This window comes from Ambystoma mexicanum, chromosome 8, assembly GCF_040938575.1.
Source record: "Ambystoma mexicanum isolate Mex_15411 chromosome 8, UKY_AmexF1_1, whole genome shotgun sequence".
NCBI classification, from domain to species: domain Eukaryota; kingdom Metazoa; phylum Chordata; class Amphibia; order Caudata; family Ambystomatidae; genus Ambystoma; species Ambystoma mexicanum.
Genome location: NC_090929.1, coordinates 958,714,294 through 958,728,279, shown reverse-complemented (window position 1 = coordinate 958,728,279; position 13,986 = coordinate 958,714,294). Strand labels below are relative to the sequence as shown.

Genomic DNA, 13,986 nt, shown 5'->3' with positions numbered 1-13,986 from the left:
GGGTTCTCACCCACCACCACACCACGTCCCCCACTGGTGACCGGTTGTGCCTCAGGTTCCTCCTGGGTCTGCACCATCTCCTCAACCTCACCAGCATCAAGTGCATCATCCCCTGCAAAAACATGAAAGACAAAAAATGGAAACAGGAATTAGCACCATAGCACACAAATAGGCCTGACAAGCTACAGAACCAGTACATGATTTAAACATGTCCCACATGACTATAACCCTTCCATGCATGCACTGTCACAGAGTTGGAAGGGGAGGCAAAAGTCAAGGCCGCAGAATGTTTTGGATGAAGCACATGGGTGACCCATACTACTCTGTCACACACACCCTCACTTGCCACTCAATCAGAACCCGTCACCCAAAAAACATACACATGCATTATACACACACTCTTGGGCACTCACCGGACAATGTTTCATAATCGGGTAGTTCTCCCACACCTCGGATCTGTTCCTCTGTGACGAAGATCCCAGCAACAGATTCATGTTTAGTGAGTTTGTTGTCCTCTTGTGGAGACCCCCCGCCAGTCACCAGAGTAGCGGCATGACTTGAGGCCAGCTTGTTCTTTGCTCTGCATTTCAGGTCGTTCCACAGCTTGTAGCAATCATCAGCTGAGCACCTCACAAATCCAAGGACACTTATGTTGTTGGCGATGGTCTGCCAGTGTGCCTTACGTTGACCAGGTGTGGTCTTGGACCCTGCAGTCACCACCATTTCGTGGCTATGTTGCAACACATAGCTCACAAGTGCATTAGGCTGCGCGTCATTAAAGCAAGGCTTCCTTGATGTGCCGGAGTGTGTAGCCGTGCCTGGGGTCTCAGCCTGTCGTGACAGAGCACCCTTCTTCCTCTTTTTAGAAGGTGGAGCGGAGCCAGAGTCGCTAACACCGCTCCGGTCAGTAGGGGCAGAATCACAGGTGGACTGGGTTGTTGGAGTGTGCGAATGCACATTGACCATAGGACTTGGTGCAGGCATTGTCTGAAGTGTGATGTTGGCAGGGGGAACATCAGTATGATGGACCAGGACCGACACTGTCCTGGCTGGGAGAGTCAGAGCTGGGGCGGATGGAGCTGCAGCTGCCCCTGCAGCCTCACCACCCTGCATACTTGGGGCAGCAGATGACATAGCTGCCCCAGATCCACGTGCCTTGGTGACAACTTGCACCGCCACATGTGGCCTAGACTTGCTGACCAGGAAGTCAGCCAGGGAGTCATCCTGTGCCAGGTCAGGCGCCACAATGGGCTGGTCCAACAGGGGCTGAGCTGGGATGGTCTCAGCCACGTTTCCCTCAACCATGGGGGGGAGGGCATGGGTGTCCCTGATTGGTCCTCCACACATGGGGGTCTACGGGCACCCTGCAAATCCTGGCCACGTCCCCTACCGTGCCCACCACGTTCACCTTTTGAAGGTCGGCCACCTTTGCCTCCCTTACCGCTTGGTCGCCTCCCAAACATGGCACTGATGTTGTTGTGGGTATGAGAGGAGCAGTAAACTATTGTCCTGGGCAATTGGGGGTCAAAGGGGTAGGGTACTAGATGTAATTTGTACCCTAGTGCTCTAACAAGGCTGTCTGTGACCCCTGGGGGAAGATGACGGGTCACGCAACGCAGAGGCAGCCCAAAAACAAAAATAAACGTGTATGCAACCCCTCGTAAGTCACATGCGTGGAAAAATGAACCCGCACTACGCTGTGGCACCCAGAAACACAAAAATAAGCGTACACGTAATACATGCACCCTACAATGACCTCTGAAGGGGTACGCGACACACGGGGCAAGCACAGTTGCTAAGTACGTGCGGAACTCACAGTCTGCCTGGAAAAAGAATGTGAAAAATACGCGCATGTGCGTGTTGGCAACACCCCCGCCAAAAGAAGAATTGTACGCTGTCTGAGGAGACAGGACAAAAGGAGAAGTGAACACTGTTTGAGGAAACAGGCCCAAAAAAGTAGAAAAATGAAAGCTGTCAGAGGTAACAGGGAGTACGAACTTGAAACGCTGTGAAGTAATCGCGTGTGAACCGACAAGAAGTACAGAATCCACCCACTCGCTCTCCACAAAAAGCACGTACAAGGAAATGGCGTCCTACATGTACCATTTAAACCGGCCCACACGTACACGTCACTTACACGTGTATGCACCCTTTCCTCCAATTACACACGCTGACACTCGGACGTGCAGCTTTTCCACGTGTGCTCTGTCATCACGTGCTATGAGGGAAACACCCGCACGCGTCACGTCACAGACGCGCTTACACGCTAAGGGCCTTTGGTCCAATAAAATCACGTATGTGCGCTGACGTGCTTACGCGCTAAGGGCCTTTCCTCGAATTACATGCTGACGTGCAAGATTTTCACGTGCCAAATCACTCCGTATCAAGCTGGCCACGCGTTCACACACGGAAGACCACGCTCCTGCCCAGAAGACCAAATTACTGCCCCACGGTGCCCCGAGCACGCTCCCACATGCCATCTGCTGCTGCCTGATTGCCTGCTTCCCACGTGCCCTGCCATTTGCTGCCTGCACGTCAGCCAGGGGTGCTGTTGCCTCGACCACCCCTGCTGGAACCGAAGACTCCCGACTGGGATTCCATCGCTCCACAGCCCAGCCCCAGGACCCAGTTGCCCACCCACTCCTGCCTCTGGGGTTGCCATGTCGGGCACACCACCATCTGAGACCACTGGCAACACCCAGCCAGAGAGGCAGAGGGCCACCAGCTTCACTGCCACTGAAGTTGGTGTCCTGGTGGAGCAAGTCCTGGGGCAGTATGATGCCCTCTTCGGAAGGTCACGCGCCGACAAGGAAGGACGGACCAGGATCTGGACGGACATTGTGACTGCCATCAACGCGGAGGGGGTGGCAGTCCGCAAATTCCATCATGACAAGAAGTGCTGGGAGGACTTCAGGTCCAGGACCCTCAACAAGGCCTGGCGCCTCTTGAAGGCAGAGGATGCTAAGGGGCGCCGGGGCCAACTGTCGGAAGACCAAATGAGGGTCCTGGAATGCGTATGCCCAGCGCTCCTCATCCAGGTTCTTGAGAGGCAGACCCGTCTGGAGTCGAGCGGTAAGTATACATGCATGCTGATTGGAAGCTGTGCGTGTGGTGGTGTGCCAGTAGTGTGCAGGTTGCACATGTGGTTTTGTAGGGCCATGTATGGATGTGTATGTACAGGGCAGTGAGGCTGACACATGGGAGTCCTTTCATGTGTGAGACACATGGATGGTGTATTTGTGGGTAAGAATGCAGGCCAAATGCAGATGTGTGAGCACACATGTTTGAATGACTGTGTATGTCAGTTGTCAAGGTTGTGGTGTCACACATGGATGTTGGTTCCAGCTGCATGTATCTGCACTGTACATGTACATGTATGCGTATCTGACAAGTGTGCAACTGTCATGCAACATGGATGCATGTGAGACTGATATGTAGAAGACTGATTGCCAGATGTGACATGGATGCCGATCTCATCACTGTGACACTTGGTGGAGGTGTACACATGCATGTAAGTGTGGTGGCGTGTGTGCATGTCTAGTGCACTCCCTGTATCTCATGTGATGTCTGGCTCACCTTTGCCTGCTCATGTTGTTGTATGTGTATGGATGGTGCTGGCTGTTGCGATATGGCTGTGGAATAGCTCATGTGTGTGATTTGAAATGACATGTGTGTTGGGGATTGTGATGCCATGTCTGAAGTTTGACAATGACACTCGTGTGCAACTGTCATGTGTGTATGAGTCCATTGTACAGTGCCCTGATGCCTGTGTCCTATCTCTCCCTGTCTGCAGCGCCGACTGATGAAGAGGGCGGAGAAGGTGCTGTGGAGCACAGCGGCAGGGATCGCACTGCCGGCCGGAGACGCAAGGTCCGGCTCCCTTCCCAGGTTGTCATCTCGTCGGGGAGTGAGGAGTCTGGTGCCGCGTCCCAGGTCGCAGCTGCTGAGGGGAGGTCCAAGAGGCGGAGGTTGGAGTCGAAGGGGCAGCTGAGACCTCACAGGGCCCGACGGAGGAAGATGGCACGGAGTCATCCAGGTTGGTGGGGGGTTTGGTGGAGGAGAAGGCCGTGCAAGGGACAGAGACAGGGTCTGGAGGTGGGGATTCCACTGGTGCTAGTGGTGCAGTGCAGGGACAGGGACAGGAGGCAGCACAGGCCGCTGCGGAGGCACCTGTGTGTAATCCTGTCCCCGATCCTGTGACTGCATCATCTTGCACCAGCAGGGATACCTACGTCCAGACCCGTTCTCAGGGAGGGGATCGGCTTACACCAACTGGCCTACCTCTCCCTGCGGATGTGGCTATCCGGCACCGGGTTGAGCCTGTCCTGGGTGGGGTGGCGTTGCGTCAATGTGCCATGCGAGCTGACCTGCAGTCTTTTCATGAGGAGACTGCATGTCTTCTCGCATGGCTCGTTGACCGCATTGACCCACTGGGACAGCTCACCAGGGCCGGATTCCTCCATTTTCTGGACCTTGTTCTGACCCCCTCCTCAACTGAACCCCCTATGCACCAGTCATCCTTCGTGCCATCTTCCCACCCATGTGTCAACTGGGTGCTCTGTGAAGCTGCCTCTGACCCTGGGGCCAGGCTGGTGGAGGACACATCCCTGCCACAGTCGGGAGTCGGACGTCCAGCAGGGGTGGCCACCTCAACAACTGCACCCCAGCTGGAGGAGGATATGCAGGCAGCAGGAGCCAGGGCACAGGCCGCGGCACAGCAGCAGCAGCAACACGGTGGGAGCCATGATGGCTCGGGGCCTTCATCATCGGAGGGGCAGGCATCGGCCATAGGGCAGGAGGACCCAGGAATGGGAGTGTCTTCCGTGTGGCAGGGGTTGGGCCATGCGATAGATGCAGAGCGGCAGCGGGCGGAAGAGGCACGGCTCACAATGGTCAGGGCGGAGAACTCCATGTGTAGGGCCCTGAGACGGGCCGAGTGCCTCGAGGCCATTCGCAGGGACCTGGAGATCCAGATGTCATCGTCCCTGCGAACCCTCAGGGCCATCGAAGAGGACCGCCTCTGGGACATCGAGCAGGAATTCGATGATGCCCTGGGCCGGGACATCAACAAGTGAGCCATTGGACTTGCCCGCTGCCCTTGTAAATAGTTAGTTAGTTAGTATTAGGTTTCCTTTCGTTTTTTCTTTATTTTTGACCGCTTGGACAATGCACCACATTTTTGTATATAGTTGTTTCATTAGGCAGTAGTTTTTGATAGGTTTCATTTCTTAAGTTGGGCTCATGGACCCTGGATTCTTCAATTGTACATAGTTCTACATTGGATTCATCTTTTTTTAATATTTTTTTGTGTTCACCATGGAGCAATGGTTTTTACTTTTTATTTTCCCTTGGATTTGACTTTTTGGACTGTGACTGTGGACATTTCTTTTTGGATTTCTTTTGCTTATGTTTTCTTGATTTTCATTATTTATCGGACATGGACCATTTCTTTTGTTATTCCCATTGTTGTGTGTTTAATTTGATTCACGTTCATGTTATCGTTAATATATATTTTTTTTATACTTCCATTTGTGGTATTATCTCATTGGTTTCATGCATATCATGATATGGGTTTTGACATTCACTTGCATCCATTGTGTGTGTGTGACGGACATGTGTTCATTTACATACGTGCCATTGGGGTTGTATCATGTAATTGGCATTTCTATGTGGGTGGATGCAATACTTGGGTGGGTCTTTGGCATGTGGAGGCTGGCCATAAGGGCCAGGGATCTAGATTGTGATGACGTATTGGCTGGGGGGCATGTGTCAGGGCTTGCTGGCAGGTGCCCTGCACTGCTGGGGTGTGGGGGTGCAGGGGACATGTGTGGGGTTTGCTGGCAAGTGTCCTGCAATGCTGGGGGTGGGGGTGGGGGTGCAAGGGGACATGAGTGGGACATGAGTGGGGGCCTGCTGGCAGGTGCCCTGCACTGCTGGGGGGTGGGGGTGCTGGGGGACATGAGTGGGGGCCTGCTGGCAGGTGCCCTGCACTGCTTGTGGGGTGGGGGTGCAAGGGGACATGAGTGGGGGCCTGCTGGCAGGTGCCCTGCACTGCTTGGGGGGTGGGGGTGCAAGAACACATGAGTGGGGGCCTGCTGGCAGGTGCCCTGCACTGCTAGGGGGTGAGGGTGCAAAGGGACATGAGTGGGACATGAGTGGGGGCCTGCTGGCAGGTGCCCTGCACAGCTTGGGGGTGGGGGTGCAAGGGGTCATGAGTGGGATATGAGTGGGGACCTGCTGGCAGGTGCCCTGCACTGCTGGGACGTGGGTGTACAAGGGGACATGAGTGGGGGCCTGCTGGCAGGTGCCCCTCAGTGCTGGGGGGTGGGGGTGCAAGGCGACATGAGTGGGACATGAATGGGGGCCTGCTGCAGGTGCCCCTGACTGCTGGGGGGTGGGGGTGCTGGGGGACATGAGTGGGGGCCTGCTGGCAGGTGCCCTGCACTGCTGGGGTGTGGGGGTGCAAGGGGGTAATGCGTTGGTGATCACTAGTGCAAGGTGACATGTGGTTTGGCTGGGGGGGCATGCCCATGGTGGATGGGCTGCCTGCGGGACATGACCAGGGGTGCAGGGTAGTCCCTTGTGGTGTGGGCTGCCTGCAGGGACCGTGGAGGGTTTAGAGGGAACACCTGGGAGGACCCACACTGGCAATTCACATGTAGGACTCCCCTGCACCCCCGAAATACACGTACCCCACTCGCACAGGGCCTATCGCGTGTGAAACTTCACGCGCACCCCGTTAATACACGTACCCTGCTGAAATTGCGTGTGGAACTTCCCATGCACCCCAGAAATACACGTACCCTGCTGAAATCGCGTTTTAAACTTCCCCGCACCCCAGAAATACATGTATCCTGCTGAAATTGCACGTGGAACTTCCCGCGCACCCCAGTAATACACGTACCCTGCTGAAATCGCGTGTTAAACTTCCCCGCACCCCAGAAATACACGTACCCTGCTGAAATCGCGTGTGGAACTTCCCGCGCACCCCAGTAATACACGTTCCCCGCTCGGCGTTTGCTGTTTGGCAGCCCTGTATACTGGTCCAGGGTTAGCGCAGCCCTTTGCGCTGAATTGGGAATTTTGATGGCTTTTCCTCGCGTGAGGGCTTTCTTGGGGGCGTAACTGGCGCTGCTGCAGGGTCGCTGCGCCACTCTGTGCCACGGCTGGTTTTGGAGGCTAAAATCCATGAATACGCTGTGCGCGGAAATTGATTTTAGCGCACCCGCGTGCGCCACTTTTGTGTGAAATTCTATGAATTACCCTCTAAATCTCTAACAAACCAAAGGGCTGAGTACTCACCAGAGTAACCCTCGACATCTGCAAATGCAAAAGGCCTGGTTGAGAATCCTTAGGAATCCGGTGAACCTGAACGTAAAAGTGTTGAACATAACAAGGGAACATACTCAATTTTTGAGAAACAAAAATCATCAAAACTACAAAATGTAGGGGCTCAAATCTAAAACAAGGAAAATGCAATAAGAAAACAAAAAATGTACCAGCTGGTAAACACATAAACGAGAATAGCTCACAAATGTTTAAAATCTCTGAATGTTACCGTCCATTTGATGGGTTCCCAAAAAGAAATATCCGTAAATGACACGCAAGAGACTTAATTTAAAGTAGCTAAAAACAGTAGCAAATGTAACCAAAATGAGAAAGATCTTGGTGAAACTCAGCTAGAGGATCAAAGGGTAATGGTAGAATTGATGAACCTTTCTACTTATGAAACAGAAGACGAGAATGAGACTCAGGAGGAGGAAATGACGGAGGGTAATTAATTATATGTAGTGATTCTGAAGATGAAACAGAACCACTAACACATGAAGATAAAGTAGTAAAACCAGCGCAAATCATAAAAAGAACTTGTGTCATGTCTCCCTCCCCAGAACCTAAAACAATTCCTAGTAAAAAGGATGAAAGGCGAGAGATGAGTGAACATTTCCAAACTACAGATGAGAGGAGAACAGCTATTGAAGCAAAGAATGTGATCGTGAAAAGACCTCAGCTGAGGGCCCAGATAATAGAATGGCCAGACAATGGCTCGTGATTGGTGCCAGAGAAGGTTGTAACAAAGCTATTACAAGGACAAAACAAGAGAAAATGGTCCACTCAACAAGAGAGGTGCTGTCATGATTCCTGCCCCTCATGGCCCCAGCCCTCCAAGATGTCAGGCTGGAGCCAGGCCACGATCACCTACATGGCCCTCAAGGGCCTCTCCATCCCTCCAAAGACCCACTTGGAGTCAGACTTGGTGCTTGTGGCACCAGATTCACTCACTCCCATACGATAACATTAGGGATTGGACTTGTAGTGCATTGATGGGGACAAGATGGATGCCCCCACATATTTCGGTTCCCAGAACTGCATGTGCAGTGTAGTGTTTTGGGTGTGGTTCAGCCGAGAGAAACCTGGGATACCCAGAGACTATTTAAGTCATGCCCAGGCTGAGAAACATGCTTTGTGTTTTTTGCACTTACAGCATGACACTCACCGTGTTCGGATCGGTTTCCAGTAGGCCTGCTTCTTTCTTCTGCACTCAGCTCCTGCAAGAACAAGAACACCGTTAGGAACAGCCTTACCTTGCAGTGCTTCTGCCCATCATTCATCACTTCTTCTGTTCTGCGGGCATCTTCGGAGGTGTAATTCCCATCCGGGCATGCCTCTTCCTAAGGAAAATGAAAAAGAACAGAAAAAAGGCATTAGTAAGCATTCAGCAAATCTTCGCTTATTTTTAAAGACTGTACGAGCTTCAAAAGCTTACCTGAATCCCAGCCGCTCTGAGGGAACTCTGTCTCCGGAACTTCTCATCCATCTGCAAGAGGGAAAAGACCCTCCAGGTTAGCGTGGAAAAATCTAGAGGCGCCGCATACCATGCTTACTCATGGCATATCTTCTTCATAACCGGCATCCATACTGAAAATGTCGCAGCACCTAAAAGACACAGAAAAAGAACTCAGTTCAATGCAAAAACAAAAGGGTCGCATCGCGCATTGCTCTCTCACTCACCTTCAGCGCTACTAATCTCAGAAGCACGTCGCCATCCCCGGACGCCAGCCATCATCTAAGGAAGGAAAGGAACGAAGTTAGAGAACTGTTCAAAAGACTCATTATACTTACCTGTCGGACTCTTGCCAGTGAAGTAACTAGGCAGCAATGATCCCGCTTCAATCAACGCGCCCCTGCGCTGAAAGCAGGATGGAGAGCACACTTTCCAAGAAAACAAGGCCCAGTCTTCAGTTCAGTAGACCCCAGGGAAGGGTTCAAGGTCGTAAGAGGTCGAAACAGGCTGAGTGACGTCCCCGTGGATACCAGGTGAGCGTTACAGGTAGGAGGACTGGAGAGCTGATAAGCGGAAGCCTGCACAGAACAGAGACAAAGGTAACCAGCGAAGACACAACATCGAATCAAACTACTGTATACTGTTGGAAAGAATCTCTCTCTCTGAGGACGGCCTAATACTAAATAGGAACAATGTCCTTTGTCTATTTCATCACATCCCATTTCTCAGATCCATCTGCTCACAAGACATTAAAACGGTTGAGTTTATTAAAGAATCACAATTTGACCGAGTACTACTTGACATTTATTCCAGAGACATAAGGGACGTGATCTTAAATGGAGTGGAGGACATAAACTACTTAGGCTTTGACGTAGCCGAGATCAACCTCGAAAGGAATTATGGAAATCACAAAATAGGATCCATGCAAAAGGTCGTAGAAGAAAGACCATTCCTGAATCAGACAATGGAGATTCATGACATGCAGGAAAAGACCTGCAAAACCGTTACGGGATTACGTGAAGGAGAGAGTTTGCAGGTCGAGCCAAACAATACAATTGGAGGTCTACAATAAAACACAAAAAAACAAATAAAGATTACAGTTCCTTGTAACCATGACGAGGAGAACAGAGATAGGAAAACAAAAAATCCAGAAAATAAACAAAATGTCAAAAATTGGAGTTGGCTCGCTGGAGCCCTGAACACAAACAAAGCAAGCTAATGTCTAACGATTCCAGACAAAAGTATTACACAAATAGGCTCCTGTAACACTAGAGGATTTGCTTATTTCAGGGGTCTCCAAACAGTCGATCGCGAGCTACCAGTAGCTCGCCAGAGCCTCTGAAGTAGCTCGCGTTCGACTTTCAGAAAGAAAAAAAAAAGATTGAAGGAAGTGCTCTGACCAATCACAGGCAAATCTGTAAAGCATATGCAATGCGTCCTGTGATTGGCCAGAGCAAGTTCCTTTGTGCTGTGTGAGAAAGCCCGGACTTTCTCTTTTAAAAGCACCGTGGCGCAGGTATTTTTTTTTTTCTATTTTGGAGCTCTCCTGGCGTTTTGAAGTGTGGACTGAGGTAACAAGGCTGCCTGAAGTGGATTTTGAGGTGAGGTGAGGTTGGTTGGGTCGGGGGAGGTGAATTGAGATGTTTTTATTTTATTTACTTTGTGTCTGTGCACGCCGAACTGCGGCCCCCCCCTCTCATGTGTGCACATGTTTGTGCTGTCGGAGGAGGGGTGGGCAGCTTGGCAGAAAGGAGCCCCGGGCAAAACAGAGTATTCAGCTATTTTGATTACTGTCTCCGCTCGCCCTGGGCTCCTTTCCAGTCATGTAAGTTATTTTTAGAAGGCAGGGCTCTGGCGAGCAAGCCCCCCTCGGGACTAACTCACCAGAACCCTGCGTTTCTAAACGCAACTCATATGACTGACACAGAGCCCAGGGCGAAATGGAGACTTTCAGCATGCTAGCTGCATGTCTCCGCTCGCCCTGTGCTCCTTTCTAGTCATGTAAGTTATTTTTAGATGGCAGGGCTCTGGCGAGCAAGCCCCCTCGGGATTTCCTCACCAGAGCCCTGCCGTTTCTAATAGTACCTCGCATAACTGGCAGTCAGACCAGGGCGAGCGGGGACATGCAGCATGATAGCTGCATGCCTCCGTTTCGACCCTGGGCTCATTTTGAGTCCATGGGTGGACTGGCCTATAGGGAAGTCTGGAGATTTCCCGGTGGGCCTCTGCACCCTGGGCCTCTTTTGTGTGGCATTTCCTAATTTTCGTATAGGAAAAGCATTGGGCTTGCTGAAAATGTGTCATGTGGCGCCACTTTGAAAATAATTTCCAGGGCCTCTTTTGGTCCCAAGTAAGTATTTCCAGGGCCTCTTTTAGTTCCCAGTCCACCCATGGCACTCTTTTCAGCTATTTTTCGAAGGCAGGGCCATGAGTGGACTGGCCTATAGGGAACTCTGGAGATTTACCGGTGGGCCTCTGCACCCTGGGCCTCTTTTGTGTGGCATTTCCTAATTTTCGCATAGGAAAAGCATTGTGCTTGCTGAAAATGTGTCATGTGGCGCCACTTTGAAAATAATTCCCAGGGCCTCTTTTGGTCCCAAGTAAGTATTTCCAGGGCCTCTATTAGTTCCCAGTCCACCCCTGGCACTCTTTTCAGCTATTTTTCGAAGGCAGGGCCATGGGTGGACTGGCCTATAGGGAACTCTGGAGATTAAGGGATCAATAGACACACTCTACAGTAGAAGGTTACCAGGGTAGCTCAGCAGGTTGAGAGACTGTTGCCGAGATGTTAAATATAACAAAAAAACTGCTTGTTATCGTATGACTTTTGCAATTCCTATAAAATGTTTGGCCAAGGCATGGGTTGGGCTGGTCGCTTGCTTATATTCAGGGGAGAGGGAGGGTAGGGTATTCTGCCCCTGTAGTGAAAATCAAAAGTTGGCACCATGAACCCACAGTTTAATTTCCTAATAACTGCTGTCAGCGCAACAGAAGCATTTATGTGATTAAGCAGTTTGTCACGCGTATACCATCTTTATAAATGTAACCTGTGATAAAACCCCAAGGAAGGGGCACAAAAATGACGTGGTATTTGTGTGGTAGTCTGACAAAAAAAGAAACCGTGAATGCAAGTTTAAGCAGCATTTTTGAGTTTAGAAATTATTTTTTTTCCTATGAAAGTGTTAGATGCAGATTTGGAAAACAATAGTGTGGCAACAAGCATTTTTCACCCAACCTGCAAAGAAAGCAAATGCTGCAACATAGGCATCCTTCAAAGTTGCACATTATTTGGCAAAACACAAATGCACTTTTACAGATGGTGCAGTTGTGAAAGGTGCGATGGCTCTCGTGGCTGAGTCAGTTTTAAAAGATTTTAAAAACATGCCCTGACATTATGTCTGCCAGTTCAGATGTGCAGTTAGGTGCAAACACAATGGCAAGGAGGGTATCTGCACTATCTGCCAATGTGATGGGGCAATTAGAAAAAGATTTGAGCATATGCAGTTTTTTCTCCATTCAGTGTGATGAATCGGTTGATGCAAGTGATACTGCCCAGCTAGCACTGTTTGCTCGAATGGTGTTTGAAGACTTCACCAACAAAGAGGAATTCTTGACCTTGTTGCCTCTGAAATCCACAACCAGAGGTGTTGATATCTACAATGAGGTGAAGAATTATTTTGTGAAAACAAAAATTCCATTGAACAAGTTGGTGGCAATAACAACCGATGGTGCACCAGCAATGACCGGGCGTCATTCTGGCTTTGTTGCGTGCTGTAAAGCAGACCCTGATTTTCCTCCATTACTGCACTACCACTGCATCATCCACCAGCAGGCAATTTGTGCCAAAGTGATGGGGTTTGATCACGTAATGGCACCTGTTGTGCGAATTATTAATTCAATTTGTGCAAAGGCCAAACAGCACAGAATGTTCAAAATATTCCTGGAAGAACTATCTGCCGCACATAGTAATCTGTTGCTACACACGGAAATCTGATGGCTTAGCAGGGGGAAAATACTACGTCGCTTTCTTTCACTTTTGCCAGAAATCAAAGATTTCATGAGGTCAATAAATGAAGACATCAGCTAATTATGCAGCATTTCTTGGCTACTTGATTTGGCATTTCTGGCAGATGTTACTGAGAGATTAAATACTCTGAACTGTGAACTACAAGGAAAGGGTAAAACCATTGCTGACATGATAAGCGCAGTAAAGACATTTACGTCAAAACTTAACCTTTTCACTGAACAAGTGGTGAAAAGGAAAATGCATCATTTCCCTTCTGTAATGCAAATGCTGACAGAGCATACAGCTAGTCCTGAACTCCTGAACATAGACAAATACAGCAGTCTCCTGAGCAGGCTTAAGAAAGAGTTCAGTGACCGGTTCAGGGATTTCGAAAGGATTGAACCGTGTGTGATGTTCATCGCAAACCCCTTCATAGAAGTCAATGTTTGTGAACTTACAGAACAAATGGGTGAGCTGTTTAACCTGAACAGTTGTGCTATGGAAATGGAGATTGTCAGCCTGCAAGGGGACATTCTGTTGAAAAGCAGACAATCTCACACCAATTTCTGGAGCCTTGTTGATCACAAGGAGTACAGTAACATTTGCACAGCAGCATTAAAGTGACTTCTCTGTTTGGTTCCACCTATCTCTGTGAATCTGCATTTTCATATATGAACTTCATCAAATCGAAATTTCGAACCCGCCTGACGGATGAGCATCTTAGTGACTCCATCCGAGTTGCTGTATCAAGTTATACCCCCGACTATAGAGCACTGGTGGATGGCATGCAGTGTCAACCTTCACAATGAATGTCTCATTTTCCTACATTGTGAAAGTCTTTTTATGAGAACTTCTAATAAAAAAGAATGCAATAAAGAGATTTTTGAACTTAACATAAACATGAAGGGATATGTTATTCCCTATATTTATGAAGGGAAAATTTCAGCTAAAAAAAAAAAGTTCCAATGTTTATGAACAACCCTGACCGCCGATATCGCCCGCAAGTAGCTCTCGCTGTTGGCCCCCAACTGAAAGTAGCTCACGCCAACACAAAGGTTGGAGACCCCTGGCTTATTTATTTCAAAATCCATTGACTGATCTGAAGGATCTAGATATAATCTGCTGAAAGGAAACCTTGATGTCAACAACTCCTTCTGTAACAGACTATGAAATTGCTTTAAAACAAGCAATATAACAA

General features: G+C 49.7%; 1 long non-coding RNA gene across 1 annotated transcript in view; it reads left to right on the top strand.

Moving 5' to 3' along the window:
- The first annotated feature begins 10,264 nt into the window (after positions 1-10,264).
- The window catches only part of LOC138472602 (uncharacterized), a 114,670-nt gene continuing 110,948 nt past the window's right edge, over positions 10,265-13,986 (top strand). Inside the window, exon 1 of the long non-coding RNA XR_011268646.1 lies at positions 10,265-10,383. This is a non-coding gene — a long non-coding RNA (uncharacterized lncRNA). The remainder of the gene's footprint in view (positions 10,384-13,986) is intronic.